Source organism: Abramis brama (genome assembly GCF_963993115.1).
Source record: "Abramis brama genome assembly, chromosome: 6".
Classification (NCBI taxonomy): Eukaryota; Metazoa; Chordata; class Actinopteri; order Cypriniformes; family Leuciscidae; genus Abramis; species Abramis brama.
This window is the reverse complement of record NC_139968.1, coordinates 35,235,234-35,255,762: the sequence shown is the minus strand read 5'-3', so window position 1 is coordinate 35,255,762 and position 20,529 is coordinate 35,235,234. Positions and strand designations below refer to the sequence as shown.

At 37.5% G+C, this 20,529-nt stretch overlaps 1 long non-coding RNA gene across 1 annotated transcript; it reads right to left on the bottom strand.

Moving 5' to 3' along the window:
- Nucleotides 1-12,277: 12,277 nt before the first annotated feature.
- LOC311085280 lies at nt 12,278-13,149 on the bottom strand. Its single transcript, XR_014606774.1, has 3 exons — nt 12,880-13,149; nt 12,648-12,788; nt 12,278-12,553 (listed from the first exon to the last, which is right to left on the bottom strand). It is a non-coding gene; the product is annotated as an uncharacterized lncRNA (long non-coding RNA).
- Between the last annotated feature and the right edge of the window lie 7,380 nt (nt 13,150-20,529).

The following is a 20,529-nucleotide window of genomic DNA, read 5'->3' as shown; positions in this document are numbered from 1 at the left end:
GCTTCTTTTTTTTTTTAAGTAGGGACGGATAGAAATTATTTGTTTTAATTAACATTATGCCACAAATACTGCCGTTTGAGCTTCAGATCGTTCCTTTAACTATAGTTTGAGATGACAGAAACACTGACACGCTACACTAAAACAAGATGGTTGTTTAGAATTATCCATATTTCTCTATATTTTCTTATATTTTCCAGCTCATCTGCCTGTTCCAGTCATCAGTAGAGACTATTCATCATCATCATCAAATTGTTCATTGGTGTGTTCATCAGTGTTGAATGTGAGTGATGTGACTCTCTCCTGGTACGCAGGAATCAGTGTATTGTCCAGCATCAGTGTGTGTGATCTCAGCATCAGTCTCTCTCTACCTCTGGAGGTGGAATATCAGGATAAAAACACCTACAGCTGTGTGCTGAACAATCCCATCAGCAACCAGACCACACATCTGGACATCAACACACTCTGTCACACATGTGCAGGTAGGCCTACCTTTGTGGTGATGTTATTTGCAAAGCTCAGCTCTGTCTTCTGTTGTACTGACACATTCACTCACAATAATGACTGTCTCTCTTTTCCTCTCCTTCAGTTCCTCCAGTCTCAGTGTCTCTGATAGTGTTGGTCTCTGCTGCTGCTGGATCTCTGATGATTGTTGCTATAATCGGGATCTGCTTTATCTATAAGAAAGGTAGAAAAACAGGTCAGGAGAGCAATAAATTAATGCATGTCAATGTTATTTATACAGTCCAGACCCAGGAGGAAGACAGAACCGATTCAGCAGTGTGTGATCCAACAACACCAAAAACGGTAAGATCATTTATTACTGTTGCAGTCAGTCTGATTGAAACTTGCTGATTGAAGTTTAGTATGCATCAGACGGTCAGTGAACATTCGTGTGTCGTCTTGGTCATTACCTTCAGTAAGGGAGGCTCATGTGTATGTATTGTTTGCAACTCAAGGTAAACACCAACATACAATATTTCCATTTTACAGACCTATACATTCCTTTACACAAATAAAAATGTATAAGCAGTCCGAAAACACAATGTCCATTACAATTAAACTTTCTGACTACTTGATGTTGGTGTCATAGATTTCATCATCTGAAAGCACGCTTAAAATTCTTTTTTAAAAATTTGGCTTATAAAGTTTCAAATTCCTACTATTAGAATAAAATCGAAGTGTTGAGCTATATTTCACAACAAGAATCAAATAGCAAAAGGATTGTGTTATTTAAATAGTCCTACACTATGTCTTATTTCATGTGCCATGTTGTGCCTCACGTTCACACTCTGATTATAATCAGATTAGATCAGCGTGTGAATGTGACATTATGTTAGTTATATTCGAATCGTATGAGATTGTGTGAGATTTGTTATCTACATTATTTGTTATCTAAGAGTATACTCTGACACTTCAATGATATTTCTCATCAAAACGCTAAAGCACTCAGTGTTTGAATAAAAAAAAAAGATTTTCACAAGCGGTAGCGTACATTTTAAAAATCGAATTAAAAATTTCAACATATGAGATGCACATTTAAAAAAAAATTCAGCATTTTATTTATTAGGTTGGTACAATATCAAATCCACAAAGTATTGGGCTGCAAACATTTATCCGCCTGATGCAGTTACAGCGTCAGGTTTAAGACATCTGCTAGAAAATACAGACTCTATAACGGGTGCAAAACTCAGTTTCTGTAAGGCCACAGTGTAATTGAACGCACCTGATCCAGCTAATTATAGTTATATACTCTTACATAATATATAGTTATACTCTTTATTATGGTGGACATATTTAGACAGTTTGTGAAACCTGTTTTGTTTTCAGACAGTTTAATGTAAAAAACTCTACAAATGTCCTGCCACTCATCAACAGAAGATGTTACAGTCGCAAGGCAACAACAAAAACAATCCTCCGTAGGCTAGACCGCCCCATTTTAAAAATGCTCAGTCTGACCTTCGCGTCCTTCGAGGGATGCAGCGTCTGAATTGGGACCAAGCTCGGCTCCAGCTTTCAGATGTAAGGGGGGCCAAGTGACAATCCTGGTGGACCGGGGTTTTAACATTATTATTATTATTTTTATTTTTTTCACTGTAACAAATGTTGTAACTTTATTTTATCACAAAAGTAGCAGGTCTTAAGGGACTCAATATAAACACAGAGCTCAACGCTAAGGAATTTATGGCGAGGCCTACTTGCCCTTCCAGAATTTTCACTAGCCCCACTAAATAAGTTAATAAATGAATAAAATAGCACGCAATACAACAGAACAAATAAGGTCAGAACAGGAATGTCTAACAGTATTCAGGTACAAAATACTATATGCATTAAAAATAATCGTTATTGAAGCTAAATAAGTTATTCAGTCAAGGTCAGCAGCAGGTGTATTAAGCTACTGTCACTTTAAGATCAAATGCACTGTTTTGACACATTTCAGATATTCTCCCAACTGTTTACATTCATTAAGACTTTTTATTTTACATCAGTTAAAATTGTTTACTTGGATACAAGCCAAAATGGGCATTTTGACGTAATCATTCGTTTAAGCACGATAAGACACAAAGATCTCAGTTCAGTAGTGCTGACTTGTGAGTATGTGCAGTGAAAACAAAGCGCGGTTACCAAGTTTCTTTCAAGTCTTCTTGCACGTGAATTGTTTAAAATCATTTGAATGTTTATGAAGACCATGGTCACGTTCTAATACTGCTTTCTAAATAACAAGTGGAATTTTGATATCAAGCAGCGAAAACCCAATCTCATTCAAAATCTGGAGCTGAATTGAACATCACACCAATTTTACAATCAGTCCTTGTTTGGCGTGGGGCCAGGGTGGGCCAAACTGCTGATTGGGTGGGCCATGCCAACTCTTGCCCCCCTGTGGAGCCGGGCCTGATTGAGACACAGCCTATATGTGTTTTGGAGCAGGGCTGGAACTAAACTCTGCAAGGCTGGGGCCCACCAGGAATTGGGTTTTGCACCACTGCTCTTTATCCTTGCTATTTTTAGCAAATCACTTATTTTACAGACACTTTAATAAGGTCTTGTTTTAAAGGTTGGTCTGCAATTAATGTTCACTTTGCATCAGCAGTTCCTGATTGTGTTTTTGTTTCCTTGCAGAAATCAAAGAAAGAGGTCATGTACGAAAATGTCCCTAAAAATTGATGATCAAAAACTGGATCTACTGGATCTGATGTTAGAGCTCGTACGGGCCCTGACTCACAACCTTTGGTTTCTCACAGAATCTCTGTTTTGCTTTTGATCTTTCTATGACATTGTTTGATCACATCTGTTTTATTTTTTATAAGTTGTTATTGTGATGTCTGATATTTTGTTGCTCTGTATTAGTACTGTAATGTAGTGGTTCACAAATAGTACAGCATCCAGAAACAAAATTTTGAAACAAAAACAAACATAACATGGAAATTTACTAACTTTATTGAATATTCACTTCACTTTGAGCTTACGTTTGTCACTTCTTTTTAAATTGAATACTGAATGCGTTGCATAGTGCTGTACAGTAGTCTGTAAAGGCGAGATTTTTTTTTTACCCCAAAAAAACAGTGGAAACTCGGCCCGCAGCCGATTCGAAAGATTTAATTGGCCATGTCAATCACAGTGCCGATCGCCTAATCAACACCTAACGCTTATTTGAGGCCTTGATATACTTAAAGTGAAATTGAAGAACGAACTGATGTGATGTCAATTCGAACAAAATCAGGCTTAAAAACAAATTTCGTTTTGGGAGTTCGAAACAGCTTGCCAAATGACCAATCGCCATTGGTCCGTGGCGATTATGTAATTGGTGTGCGCTGAAGCTCCTTTTACATAAAAAATGTACATATCTCCTGTTCAGTCTGTCTAGGTCAGACGTCTGCGAGTGAAAACATCAGCGCACTGGAACGCTGCCATAGAAAATTAAGTTGTATTTCCGATGAAAGACACTGACACTGTTTTTCATTATAATATGGTAAAGCTGCTTGATTTTAAGCAGTCTATTGTATAAAGTGATATATAAATAAATGTGACGAGACTTTAGTGGAGTGTAGAATTGCAGAGCTTGTAACATATCCATGTTTCTATGATTAGATGTTTTTCTTATGCTTTATTAAAATGCTCGCTGTTTTCTCAATTTTGTTGTGTTTATTTTGTTATTGAGAGGAAAGCTCACAGCACATATTTACATATTCATCTAACCCTTGCTCTCAGCAGTGTGAGCGGTGTCAGATGTTCAATTACAGTATATCACTCACGTATTCTGAACGTCCTTTTACCCCTGAATGAAGAATGAGAATAAATTACCTTTATTCTTTAAAGGTAAAAGTCTTTCTAATAGGAAAACATGATTTAACTTGAACATTAACAAAAGTTACAATCACTTTAGCTTTCAACATTATCAGTGTAAAAGAAAAGATTCTCAAAGCCTTTAAAGCAAGTAAAGTTGTTTATTAAGTTACATGTTTAAATACAGACAGAAGAATGAAACAACTTACTGTATATAAAGAGTTAGCTGAAAAAAATGATGCACTGTTTTACAGAAGAGGCCTTAAAAGCCTTTCTCATAGTGTGAGTTTACGTGTGTGGGAGAGACTGGGTTAAAGCCTTTCTCCCAGATCAACAGTTATCTTTCCTTCATATACCCTGAGTAAAGCATTGTTAAATATGAGTGAAATAACCACACCGAAACCGACCGACAGGAAACCAAAAGATACCCAGACAGCAATGGATCTGGGCCGACAGTATGTTGCTGTCTAGGTATGGCAAATGTGTGGTGATCAAGAGAGGAAGAAGAACATTAACATATTCTCCTCAATGCATGTTTAAACAATGTTACCTAGATTTTACCTTAGGATACTTTAATATTTCTATTAAATTCACTACTAAGGGCTGCACGATGTTAAAGAAAATGCGATATCTCATTAATAATGCAATATTCAATATGCGATATGATAATGTTTAAAGTGTGTAAAATAAACTTAAATTATCTTAAAAAATATATTTAAAATTATATAACCTACATACGTGTTTCACATTCTTTTTGTGACAAGAAAACATGCCTACAACTTCTGAAAGTGTCATCAGTGCTTTACTATAGCATAAGAAGTGTTATTTTAACATCAGTGTAAACCACAGGGTTTAGGGTTTCAGGTAGGCCTATTGTGCAGCCCTATTCACCACCATTCAGTTCAGTTTATAAGATGTCAGATGAGACTAAACATGGCATAGTTGCATGTTAGAACACACTAGTAGATAAACAGTATGTAGTTGAAAGCACATGTGTCCTGTGAAGCACCTGGTACAGAAATGGTCCAATCATTGATGTGCAAACTGTCTCTCCCGACAGAACCATCCTGTGCCTGGAGTGTCCCGTCAGTCCTCTATCAGCATATTGATGAATCCCTTGCATTAGATATAGGCATTAGTAAACTGTGATGATGAAGGTCATTGTGGCACATTTAATTCAAATATACACCTTTAAAAATTCTGAAATTTCACTTTCACAGGTATTGGTACCAACCACTGAAATCTTGGAATCGTGACAATTAGAGAGTTTCATCTGATCTTCTCTCCATCATTTCCAAATCCATTTCAAAATATCAAAATAATAAATGTTACATTGTTTTATTGGGAGCCTCAGGCTGAGTCTGATTTAAGGATGTTCCATGTCCTCCAAAGGAATGACATTTGGATCATGTGGGTTATCAGCATCACCCTCCTGTAAGAAAACACAGATTCACAGAAGGTAAAAGTAATGAAGAGGATTGATATTTCAGTTACACAAACACACAAATACCACAGACTTGGAATTGTGTTTTTTGTTCAGAGGTTTTCAGTTCCTAAATATTAAACTCTGTCTTTAAACTGCATGAAACTGTCATATCCTGTACTTCAGTATTACAAAATGTAAGTATTATAATTTCAATATCACATCTAAAATGCTTAAACTGTTGTATTGTTGTTTTCTAAAGCCGGGGACACACTGAACGACTAGCTGAAACATTCTAAGACTGAACTGGACACACTTACAGACTGTTTCCAATGACTGGAGCAGATTTTAAACATCAACTGTGAACACCGACTGAACACAACTCAAGTGTCCCTGACTGATGTAAGTATCAAATTACATTTATAATCAGCCTTACAGTTGTTTAGTGTGTTCCCGGCTTAACAAGAAACTTGCTATCTGACAAAGGTTACACTACGTTTTTATATGAATTGTTATTTAGTTATTTGTGTTTTTGATAGTTTTGACTGCCTCACTGGTGAACTGTGTTAAAAATAAAGGACACAAAATTACATTCTGTTGTATTGGCAAATGCATCTTGTGGCGATACTTAATCACACCAGCAGTTACAACTGCAGAAACCAGCAGAACACCAACAACTATTCCTGCTACAGCTCCTGAAGACAGACCTGAACCTGGAACAGATACAGACAGACAGTCAATGTCAACAGCTCGACTGAAAATACACCCAGTATTTAACAATATATTTGACTCATATTTACACCTTTCTACCTTCTACATACAGCTTTCTGGTCATAATTTGTATGATATTGATTTAACTTATAAATGGCACCGGCAGTTAAAATCACTAAAACACTCAACAGAAAACAATATTCACAGGAAAACTGCATTTTTCAAGTTAATAACTTTAGTCAAAGTGTCACTGAGTCAAAGTTCGCTTTTTTAAACTGTCCATACCCATCAGTTATTGGGTTGATTTAAAAATATTGAACTTTTTTTTGTATTCATAAAAGAAAATGCATTTAATGGCTGAATTATACACTCACCATGAGATAAACACTGAATCTCTTCACTCTTATGATACCAAAGCTGTTGTTGATGATGATCTGTTGTTTATAAAGATCCAGTCTGATGATCCAGCTTCAGTCTGTCTCTGAATCTCTCTTTACACTGAACATCTGTACAGATCTTACTCTGATCTCCAGTGATTTCAGCGATGAGAGTGTTGTTAAAATACCACATAATCACATCATTTGTGTTTTTTATTACACCAGGATCTAAAGTAACAGATTCTTCTTCCTTCACTTCATCTCATTCAGCAGCAGAAACACCTGAAACAACAAACCAACAGATGATTAAATTCTAGATGAAAACAATAAATGCCACAACACGAGAGAACGAATGAAATTGCATAAACCATTTCTTAACTTTCGATCTGAAAAGAAACCATTTGTTTTGCACTCAAACCCATTTTACATATTTTACATTAAATCCTCATTTAAACAGATAATAACAGAAGCTGATCAGAGATGGTGTGATTATACGTTGTCATCTCCCTCTGAGCTCAACTGCAGCTTCCTATGAACAAAATTAACTGTTAAAACTAACAACTTGTCAATGGAAAAACTGTACGAGATCTGAATACTATAAAATTAAAGCTGCAAGCAGCAATGAAAAGGGCCTCGCACCCGTGCCATCGTCACCTGGCGCCTTTAGGAAAACAGAGCATTGTGGGCAGTATGTAAATATAGGAGGACTATGTTAAGGTAATTTGTACTTGCCATACTTCCTGCTACCAGCAGGTGGCGCTATTAATATAACCAAATATGAGCAGTTCAGGACAGGACTCTTATCAAACAAGTGTAGTTAGGGGCAGATTGGACATTGTATGCCTGAGTTACTGCAGGCTGTTTGTTGTTGCCTAGCAAATTCAGAACTGTAAGCAATTTTAATATAGAACTTATCTGATGATGCATATATCACCCAAAGGCTGAAATTGGGTGTGCACATCTACATTTGTCAGGCCGCCGAGGACACGACATTCGACAAAAACTCAAGATCTTCGCAATTTAACGTCGCAAAGGCCTTAAGATTACACTCACCAAATTTGAAGAGGATCAGACAAAACTGTAGAAGTTCGTTAAAGTACAACATCAGGAAATGGCAAAAACTGCTCAAAATCTGACAGGAAGTTAAAAATAGCTGACTTCCTGTTGTGTTTAGGGCTACGCTCCAAGAGCACCTGTTTTTAAAAATGGCTTATCTCACACCGTACCAATCGGGCCCCGACTGTTATATATCATATTACCAGTCTTAAACTGGGAACGGAATGCCCGGTTACGCAGGGTCTGGAGTTATGTACGGAGGCGGTTTTGCATCAGGAATCGGTGGATTGTTTAGAGGTCTTTACTGAATGGCTATACCTTTTCTTAGAAGAGGATTCAGAATAGCAAAACCCCACATAAAAATAAAAATTGCGCTCCTATTCTATTGCGCTCCGTCTGTTCGGCGCATGTACGCGGCGGCGCTCGTTCACGGAAGTTTAGCTTGCAGAAAGCTCGCCCACTCATGACAGCAAACTGGAAATATTGACAGACTCATCACCGGTTGAATTTTTCATAGCAGGGACTGGTGATGACTACACAGATCTGAATAACACGTTGTTATATACCCGTGTCAAAATAACTAATCCGGATGGATCAGACATTGCAGACGGTGCACCTGTGGGTCTTATCAATTATCCTGGAGCGTCTATATTCTCACAGGTTGATGTATCTTTAGGAGATCGTCTAGTGTCACAGTCGTCCAACACGTATCCCTATAGATGCATTATCGAAGCGCTCAATTATGGGAAAGATACCCTAGAGGGTAACTTTTCTGCTGGACTTTTTTACAAAGATACAGCGGGGCATATGGATGCCACAGATCCTACTGGCGCTAACTCAGGATTAGCAAAGAGGGCCGTGTTCACCAATGCCAGCAGCGTTGTGGAGCTACTAGCACCAATACACAGCGATATATTCTTTCAGCCAAAATTATTATTGAACGGCGTTGATATTCGTCTTCGTTTAACTAGAGCAAAAGATGCATTCTGTCTTATGCGTGGTGACGCAGTCGATTATAAGCTAAAATGAATCTCTGCCTCACTGTTTGTGAAAAGAGTCAGCGTTATCGCCAGCCATGCGTCTGGGGCACGCACAAGCGTTTCTCTCGGCCACGGCCAAATATTCTATAGATCGGGTCTGTGTTAAACATTTCTCCATACCAGCAGAGGCGCGAGTCTCCAACCATGAAAATCTTTTCCTCAGAACGTTGCCAAAATATTTCATTTTAGCAATGACTGATAACTCAGCGTTTACAGGAGCCTACGACAAATCCGTTCGCCTTTAAACATTTTCATCTAGAATATCTGAATCTCACCTCTGATGGGGTTCATATGGGGACACTCCCCTTTCAGCCACAATATAATTTGGGGAATGCCGTAAGAGAATTTTATCAACTGGTGTCCGCAACAGGCAGACAACTAAAGAATCAATCTATCGCCATTGACAGAGAGGATTTTCTCAAAGGCTACACCCTCTACACATTTAATCGTACACCCGACGAAGAATGCGGACAGCATGTGTTGCTGATTAGATAGGGAAATATTAGATTAGAAGCCCATTTTCGAGAGCCTCTAGAGCACACCGTTAATTTTTTAACTTACTCAATTTACGATTCTCTTCTTGAAATATCAAACCGGCAACAGGTGTTAGCGGAGTACTACTGAACGGCTTGAAAATGAACACGGTGCAGCTGACATTATAGATAGCATTTCCTGTAATGTAAATTTTTAGGGGAGCTCGCCTCAGATTTCCTCCCCAAAGAACCTTTGATAGATGTACGGCCTTATTAATTTGTAATACGGACGAATCGGATGAACCGAGACAACACTGGCTAGCCGTATACATAGATCGAAAAGGTTTCGGTTGTTTTTTTGACAGCTTCGGTAATCCACCGATTGTTTCCCGCCGACCATTCTCGATTTTTTAAAAAACAATTCTACACAAGTTCATTATTCTACCTGACAAGTCCAAGATTATACTTCAGTCACCTGTGGACAGCATTGTGTCTTTTTTCTGTATTATATATCGCAAGGTTTTGAGTATGAAATTATAATGAAATTTTACCATAATCTGTTGCTTAGCATCACCAAAATGATGCTATGGTGTCTCTTTTTGTGAAAAAAATTAAACCCATTGTCTGTGATAGTAAAACATTTAAATGTATCCAGTGTGTACAATCAGGTAAAATGTTCCAGTTGTATTAATTTATGTGTAACAAATAAAAGAATATGTATGTACATGTATGTATGTATTGTTACATTCCGGCTCAAGGAAGTAACAAAATAAAGGGATCAGAGTTCAAAAATGAATTAGACAAAATATTTATTTACGTCTAGGGATTACGTAATAAAGAAAGTAGATGTTCAACAGAAAATAAGCAAACAATAAAGAAAAAAACAATATGAAGGTCCAGCTCCTGAGCACAACTGCAGGATAGGGGTCAGCACTCCCTCCCACAAAGGACAGCCATCTTAAATACTGCTTTCCAAATTCAACACAGGTGTGGATCCTTATCTGGCAACCTATAAGAAAAAGAGAAAACAACAGAACAAACCCAAAACAAAACTGAGCCGTAACAATGCTATGTTGTATTATTTATGTGTCAATGTAACGAATAAAACGACTCTTAAACAGATGAAACATTGCATTCTTTTTTTATTTTGACATCAGAAAACAATAACACAATATACATCTTTTAAAAAATAATTTAAAAAAAAACACAAATCGCACAAAACACAAAAAGATTTTATGAAATACACTAAAATCTCACACATGGTAATATTTGTAAAACAGATAAACATATCCCATCATCACATATTTTTGTTAAAAATTTAACCATTGACTTGCATCTAGTATAGGCAGAGAATGTCTAATAAGGGGAGAACTTCCACTCTCAGTAAACTTACGGCTTCTGAACTGGTTGCAGTTCCACTCTGATTCCATATGAGGGCGCTCACAGGACGAGTGCAGAATGAATGGAGGTCTATGGCGCTATACCTCTCAAAATCCACTTTTCTCAAGATATCATTTTTTGTCTAGTAATTTGAATGTTGTATAAGGAGATGCAAAGAAATTACACATTGCTGGGTGTTAGATTTTTTAGAGTCACTTATTTGCTTTAAAAAGTCTTTTAAAATGTCAATGACATCAAACACATCGTACGACCAGAGATACTGCTTTACGGCAATCCTTCAGTCACTTTGGTGCTTTCGCGCTCTGCACTTTCTTTTCTCTCGAGGCATCGACAACACAGCTGACACAGGTAAAATACACGTGCTAGAAGAGCTTTTGTTTTGTTGTTTTAAAAGACCACGCCGAAAATAAATAAAATGCCACGATGCCATCAAGCGGTATCTCTGGTCATAATCAGTCCTTCACTGACCAATCAGCGTTCATGCTGAATGCTAGCCTGTTATGGGCAACAACAACTCAACCTGTAAAAAAATCGAAAGGACATAAGTCGTAATCAGTCCTTCACTGACCAATCAGCGTTCATTAGCTGAATGCTAGCCTGTTATGGGCAACAACAACTCAACCTGTAAAAAAATCGAAAGGACATAAGTACTCGTTCATTCAACTTTCGACCTATAACCCATGTTGAACTTGCAAAACCTACAGTCACATCTGAGATTTCGCAACGGCAATCGGGTGAAAGAGACAAATTTAGCCGTCTAGCTCCATAGACTCCCATTCATTTTGCACTCATTGGCGATCGCCCCTAGTGGAACTCTGGTGGAACTACAACCAAAATTCGGTACAATAGGACTTAATAGGGAGTGGCCAGGCTGATTAAAAACATTAGGCTTGTTCAACTTCATGCAGCTCTGCGCAGACCGATCGGCGGCTGACTTGAAGCAGTGCATGCCGGTTAGAAATTTTGTCCGACTTTCTCAAGTCGGACAAGAGCTTCTCAAGAGCGGCTGCACGAGGGCGGATGACGACAGAGCTGTTCCACGATTGGCCAGATCCATTGCATGACAACGATCACATGTGTTGCGTGTTTATTCAAACACCTTTAGTTCCTCTAAATCTCACAAATCAGTTTTTTATAACAGTAAACACTCTTTTCATGTAGTTGCGATGTTATATTGTGACATGTTTATCAAAATAAAACTGATTAAAAAACGTAGACTCCACTTCATTGATAGTAGCTTATGTTGAACTTTATTCTTGTTCAAACAGACGCTGTGTGAAGCAGTACATAAAGTATTGAATGAAAATGTCTCTGAAACATTATTTGGCAAATATTGCATTTATTTCACTTCAGCTGTGGCAAAGTATGCAAACACCACGTGAGCGGTCACCACAGGAAATCAGAAAGTGTCCGACTTCACGTCTCCGTTTGCAGCTCCTCCCCTCCTGCACGCGGCTACTCTTGCCGATCGGGTGCATCCAGCCGCAGCCGATGTCGAACACACCTAACATCATCACTGGTGTGAGGTGTTTTTTCAAAGTTTTCGTAGCTACACTGCCAAAACCATCCCCGGTTGTTTTTCATTTAAGCGATTCAATTGTGCGTCTAACTTGCCGATTGGTCACGGTCGAGTAAGGTATGTTTTATCCTGCAAAGCATCCAGAAATTCACGCCAACCTATCGGACGTCGGTCGACATGTATCATCTGAGGCAATGTTACGCTTTTCAGCAGATCAAACACGTGGGATCCCGGAATGATTACTTCCAAATCTCTTTTGCCGTAATTTTGTTCTAGGAGTAACATAATAATAATTAATTATACAAATGATTTAATAGATAAAATATGATAGAGCAAAAAAAAAAAAAAAAATGCATTGTATCTTACCGGTATCTTCCAAAGAGTTTACACATGAGCTGAAACACGAATAATCTCTTGCGTGTAAATCCGAGAATCGCTTCTTGTATGGTCCGCTGGCTGACTCTTGACAATCCGTCGTAGATATACACTCATCCGGAAAGTTTTGTTCTGGAAAATAACATTTATTATTTAAAAAATTCAACAACTAAAAATTATGATGAGACAAAAAAAACAAAAACAAAAGTTAGCCATCACACACCCTCGCCAGGAAAGCTTATTTGCTCCCCATTGAGTGTATCATATCCCCCGTAAACTTCTCTGAGGCGCTTTATCCCTCTTCCGGTAGCACAGTGTTGTGTTCGCGCGGTAGAAAACGTAGCTCTGTCACTGGTTGGAGGTTCCTGATTCGCTTCGCATATGTCAGACACACTGCATTCAACAGCTGGAGAAGTTTCTGTGTGTATGCAGACATACTGTTCAGGCGTACTCCAAGGTGTGATGTCATCGTATGTGTCATTGGACAATTCTGGTGACGCATCGGGGGTGCTGTCCAATGGTCGTGTAGATACCTCTACTGTGTGGATAGGCGTCTGTGATGGGGGGGCTTCTGGAATATCTGCCGAATTATTGTTACGACTGTTAGGTCTTTTTCTTTTTAAAGTAAAAAAAAAAAAAAAAAAAAAAAAAAAACGATATAACAAAATATATCACTCACCTTGAAAAAAATCCACCGGCGAGACACCCTCTGGAAAGGTTTCATCTAAACCCAAACAAATATGTATATATATTATTGTCGGAAATCATCCATACATTTTTTAATAAAAGATTGTTGTAAAATACTCACAAAGCTCATTCAGAATTTGTGGCAAATCTTCATCAAAATATAGGTCCGATAAAGTCCCTTCCATTTCATGTTGACCTCCAGCCATTTTTGTAGGGATTGCGATCCAGTGTCTCACTTGAAGTAATACTGCTTAAATGAGAATAGTCTGGCTCATTTTTAAAGATCGCTCGACGCAATTTCAAAAACACCTTTTTCCCGCCTCATCTTTCTTTCAAAGAAAGCCTTCATCTCCACATATAATAAAACATACAGGATAACACCACATGGGATCAAAACATCAATGTAGACATTGCGACGCCGTGTGTGTGTGTGGGATGAGGTGAAACAAGGAGAATTAAAACATTTATAAAAGGAAATAAAAAAAAGATATAAATGATACAGTTTTCAACTGATTAAAATGAGTTAAAGTAGTAAAAAACATTATTTTGCATATAGTTTCACGCCACGGAGGTAACTATCTATCTTAAATTATAATCAACCTCTCAGGTGAGTGTCACTCTGTGGGGGTGGTATGGGGGTGTGATGGGTATGTGCGTGTGTGTGTGTGTGTGTGTGTGTGTGTGTGGCTGAGCCACCGCGAGGGCTGTGCAACCCTTACAGATCTTAAAATGTTAGAAAACAGGACTGTACTTGTCTGATTTTTTTTAATAACTTTTAGAGAAATGCAATTTAAACTTTTTTTCATTGTTGTTTTAACGTTTTTTAATTTTTATACATTGTTTTAAAAGTGATTTTGAACACTTCAAATGTAATGAAAGTACAAGTGTCTTCTTTAATATAAGAAACCCTGATCTCACCTTTGACCATGTCTTTATTATACATTTCTTAAAGTTAATATATTGTTTTTGAACAATTTTACATTGAACAAAAACAAAACACACATAAAGAATGGGGTTGGGCTGAATGGGGGAGCATGGGAGGGACATTAAAAAATACATGAAAAGAACATTTCAGTAATCACACTGGTAACTTCTATAACAAAGTAAAATCTCCAGAGAAGTCATTTAACTCATTTGATATTTAGAACGAAAAATATTGATTAATACCTTGATTATAACATATATATTGAAGCAGCAGTGGATTCCAATCCACCCCCTTCACTACCATTGACAGCGCTGAGGAAAAGGGCTACGAAAAGCTCCCTCCACGGGACAAAGCCATTGCCGCCACGTCCAGTGGAGGGGGATTCTCGTAGCCCTTTTGTAGCTTTCCATGATCCAGTGGCTGGCCAGTCAGTGGACAGGAACAACCTGGTTGTTCGCTTTCTGAAGGACTCTAAGCGACTAAATCCTCCTCGCCCTGTCACGATCCCCACATGGGACTTGTCCACTGTCCTGAGGGCCCTCAAGGGCCCTCCTTTCGAGCCACTCCAGCTGGCCGACTTACGTCCCCTCTCGCTAAAGACTGCCCTCCTGCTAGCTCTAGCATTGGTCAAGCGAGTGGGTGACTTGCAAGAGCTCTCTGTGAGCCCTTCCTGCCTTTAGTTCGGGCCTAACGACTGCAAGGTCATCCTCTAATCAAGACACGGATATGTGCCCAAAGTACTCTCGACTCCTTTCAGAGCACAGATTATTTCTCTCTCTTCTTTTTCCCCAACTGTGGAAGAGCAGGAGTCTCACTTACTCTGCCCCGTTCGGGCTTTAAGCACTTAAGCAATTAATCACTCATTTGATCAAACAAGTTGGCAAAACTGTCTAAATTGGTTCACGAATCAGTTTGAATTATTTGTTCAGTTCCCTGCATGAACTGAATGGTCTGAAGCGGTTTCTCACTCGGAGTCGTAACAGGAAATTTAAACGTTATAACGTTGTTCAAACACAAACGACACCTATTTACAATCACAGTAACCTAGACAACGAACGTTATTTGCGAGGGAACGCAAATAACTTTGCGAGGGAACGGAAAAGTTTTGTGAGGGAACGCAAAAGATTTGGAAAAAAAAATTCTCCCATACTAAAAACTTTTCCACCACCACGTCCCTTTAGGGGCTCCGTAGCCGTGGACCTAGGGGTGTGCGATATCACGATTTTTTAAATGTCTGCACAATCTGCTTTTTAAGAAATATCATAGTATCGGGCTACAGTGCAGTTGCAGTTCTGCCGCCTCCATCTCAACAATGCGACATACATTCACATTACATGTTAACACAGAGGTAGAGTTACACTCACGGGACACTGCAATTCACAAAAGTTCATTATTTGCATGTGCTTTAAAGCCTTGCCGGTTAAACATTTCAGTCATGTGCTGATGCGCTGTTCTAACATGCGCTTTTCTGAGAGCGTACACCCTAAGCACACAGGTACTAAAAGCATGTCAAACAGTGCATGGTTACTGGACTAAGTTATCTTTCGAGTCTTATTGCGCTAATACTGTCAAATACACACAAGGTTTACATAAACACAGTTGATTATGTCTAAAGTGAAAGCAATCATTTGAGAGAAAATCTGGTGCATGTCATATGTGTGTACACTACAGGCCAAAAGTTTGGACACATTACTATTTGTAATGTTTTTGAAAGAAGTTTCTTCTGCTCATGAAGCCTGCATTTATTTGATCAAAAATACAGAAAAGAAAATGTAATATTGTGATATATTATTACAATTTAAAATACTTGGTTTTCAATTTATTATACTTTAAAGATAGGGTAGGTAATCCTGTTCAGAAACACTTTTTTTTATACTGGGTGAAATGGTCCTTCCATCCTGAGAGTAGTCAATACATTATGTGTTCAGAAAAAGGAATGAAAACAATCAGACCTCTGTAGCAGCTGCAGGACAGTAAAAACTCTGACCAATCACTGCCACTCGGTCCGAGTGTAAAGAACCAATCAGATGCCTTCAGAGCCAGGAGGAGTGTCTTAGCAGTGTCAATCAAGTTTGCGTACGCGCTGATCGCCCCTCTCTTGCACAGCGCATACCGTCATTCAAAATCAAGATTGCCAGTGTGCCGAGCAGCTGTGCTAATGGCGGACAAACAACCAAAACTACCAATTTCTCGAGTGGAACCTGCTCATACAACAAAGACAGGTAAACGGGAAAAGACCGATGACGATAAACAAGCCCGTCGGAGCCCATTGACTCAGTGTTAAAACTCTAGCCGCATAACATACAGATAAAATGTCACGCACTGTGCAAAGCAACAATTGAAACCTGCTAATTCGCTTGTCATGTTGCTAAAATAATGTACTAGCAAACCTTATTTAGCATTACATATCGCTAGAATAATTATTTACATAGCCTACTGCAACGTTAGTTACCGTTATATTATCTTACTAGCTATTTATAACTCATAGAAAGAGTGCAACGTTATAAAGTTACATTACACGTATTGCATAATACGTAATGATTTGAGGACCAAGTTTGTAGTCAAAGTATGGGCAGGCCAGTCAATGTAAAGCATTTCGTCCCTACCAGTGAATGTGCCATAACTGTTTATCCGTCGTCATCGGTGACCCTGCATGTTTACTAGCCTGCGCGTTCACGGCAGGCTCCGCTGTGGGGGGAACTTTACATAACAAAATACATGTTTAACAGCTAGTAGGCCTAACGTTAAATGTTATGAATCTTACACGAAATTCATCTTCATCACAGTGCAACTAATGGAAATGGAAATGGAAAAACGTGTATCAATGCAACCTGTTTTTAGCTTTGCCTTATAGTTATAACTAGCTCGTTAGCGAATCAAAAAATATATATTTTAAACTTTACCAATATCGATATGATAGCTTGATAGTGAGTAGGCTACTAAAATACATCTTATTTGTTTATATTCATAATGATAAAGTTAGATTTTTTTATTACATGTGATTCTGACATGATGCTACATGCACTGCGCTCCTTCCTCTCCGCTCGTCTCAGGTAAATAATGCGTCTTCCAGCTCAGCTGTCGGAGTCGCGCGTTCATGTGTTTTGGGGACGTGGCTTTGGAAGGACCCCAGAAGGGAGGGGGTGGAGTGAATGGAAATAATGAGCTGTCTTTAAAACAGTCGTTAGAGGTCTACATACACTCGATTTTTATACTTTCTTTTTCAGAATACTTACATTTTAATTATGTATTGATATATGCATAAAGTTTAAACAAATTTGAAAAATAAGTTTTTTAGACCATTCTTACCTACCCCAGCTTTAAATTATCATTTATTTCTCTGATGCAAAGCTGAATTTTCAGGATTATTAGGCTACTCCAGTCTTCAGTGTCACATGTGACATCATCATAATCCTTTAGAAATCATTGTAATATTCTGATTTATTATGAGTGTTGGAAACAGTTCTGCTGCCTAATATATTTGATGAATAAAAGGTTAAAAAGAACTGCATTTATTCAAAATAAAAAAAATATTTTCTAATAATATAAATCTTCTTTACTATCACTTTTTATCAGTTTAACCCTCTGATGGTCCTCGGTCACTTCTGACCGAATCATTTTCTGTTTTGAAATTTTAAAAATCACAGCTTCATCGGAAGGTTATGATACTTGGTGACTTTTATGGCATTAGGTATGTGAATACAAAAAAAAAAAAATTGAGGTCATGATCCGAGCATGCTAAGTGGTCGTAAAAAAAATAGTCACACTCGTGGTCTTCGGTCAAAAATGACCGACCCATAGGAAATGAATGGGAAATTTACAAAAACACAAAAATTCTCTGAATTTTTGTCTGTACAATCTACAAATCGGACACGATTCTAAAAAAAAGTACACCGCAGTAAAGGGATGACACTCTACAACATCAAGAGTGCAAAAAATTCACACCCACCCACACACACACACATACAAACACACGTTTATACACATACACACCAATAAATTCAGATTACAAAAATCTGTTTTGAATTTTTAAAAATCACAGCTTCATCAGAATGTTACGAAACTTGGTAACTTTTCTGGCATTAGGTATGTGAACACACAAAAAAAGAGTGTGAGTTCATGATCCGAGCATGCTAAGTGGTCGTAAAAAAATTAGTCATGATTTTGGTCTTCGGTCAAAATGACCCCCATAGGAAATGAATGGGAAATTGACAAAAACACAAAAATTCTCTACAAATCAGCCACGATGCAGAAAAAAAGTGCTCAGACAAAAACACAAAAATTTTCTACAAATCAGCCACGATGCAGAAAAAAAGTGCTCAGCAATGAAGGGGTGAAACTCTAAAACATCAAGAGTGAAAAACATAACATAATTAATAATTATAATTAATATATGTATATATAATTAATATAATAATTATTAAAATAATAATTAATAAAATGTTATAAACCTTGGCAAAAAGTATTATTTGAGAATTTCTAAAAAAAAATACATTCAATCCACATCTTAAAAGTAAGTAATTTGGTCCAAAAACAACTAGAATTCACAAACATCTCCATTTAGAGCTATACAGGCATCTAGTGGTAAACCCATGCAATAACATGTTTTATTTAATTTTTTTCTGAAAGCCTAGTCTCTATTTTACCCGAAAATACTGCATAGAATTTTTTTTTTTTAATCAAAAAAAAAAAAAAAAAAAAAAATCATTATTTTCAATGGCAAAAAATGGACTATAAATATTGCATAAATATTAATAAGTTCAATCAAATTGTCTCAAAATTCTAAATTAAAAAGAATAAATATTATAGAACAAAAATAAATTGCATTAACACATTGCTGAATAAAAGTATCGATTTATTTCAAAAAAAAGAAAGAAAAAAAATTACTGACCCCAAATTACTGACCAGTGTATATTGTTGTTACAAAAGACTTCTATTTTTAAAACATTTGCTTCTTTTTTTTTTTTTTTTTTTTACTTTTTATTCATCAAAGTATCCTAAAAAAATATCACAGGTTATGAAAAAATATTAAGCAGTAGAACTGTTTCCAACTTTGATAATGAATCATCTTGAAAATACCCGAGTACCCGAAAGTACCTAATTGTAAACATGCTGCCGCTTGTCCTTAAAGGGATAGTGCACCCAAAATATTCTGTCATTATTTACTCACTCTTATGTTGTTCCAAACCTGTATTCATTTCTTTCTTGTGCTGAACACAAAAGAGGACATTTTGAAGAATGTGGCTAACCAAACAGTTGCTGGTTCCAATTGATGTCCATATAGAAAAAAAAAAAAAAAAAAACTATGGATGTCACTGGGGACCAACACTGTTTGGATACCCACATTCTTCAAAATAACTTTTATTTTCAACAGAAGAAAGAAACTTATTTGGGTTTAAAACAAATTGAGAGTAAATAATAACAATTTAAATCAAATTGCTCAAATTGCTCACTCACTGTTCTGGAGTGAGAACTTTAAAGGAACACGCCGACTTTTTGGGACTTTATCTTATTCACTGTATCCCCTGAGTTAGATAATTCCATACACTTTTCATCTCCGACCCACCGCTAGCCTAGCTTAGTATAAAGACTGGAGGTAAACGGCTCCAGCTAGCATACTGCTCCCAATAAGTGACAAAATCAGTCAGCATTTTCCTATTTAACGGATGTCTACCTCATACGAAACGATTTCACTGCAGAGTTTTTGAGATAGGCCTATGTCACATTATTACACTTCAGAGGCATGTACAAAATATCTAATTTCTAATAAGTAGAAAAAAATAATGGCCAGCTCTTATTTTAAAACATCAATTTTAAAACAGCGTGCCATACCTGAAAGTGATACACAGGCTTAATGTTGCGGTTTCTTCTTTTCAAAGGTATGCTTCGTCATTTGTGAGGATGGAGTGTTTGTGTCTTTGTCCTTTTATAACCAACATGCAGAAATCCCCAGGTCTTCAAGAGAGAATTTGCGGGACTACCTTCCTTGGCTATCTTTAGGCTTTGTGTCTTTGTCCTTTTATAACCAACATGCAGAAACCCCCCAGGTCTTCAAGAGAGAATTTGCGGGACTTGGCTTTCTTTACTGAAAACAAAAGTAGCATAGCATGTCGGTGAAACTTGAGGATATCTCCAATTCGACGCTTCACCCATTCCTTCAGACCGTCACTGTTAACGGACCTGAACTTGAAGCATTTGCCATTTCGTCAGGGTAAGACAATTATGGTTTTGTCTTTTTATAAGTTGAAGTGCAGCTTTAAA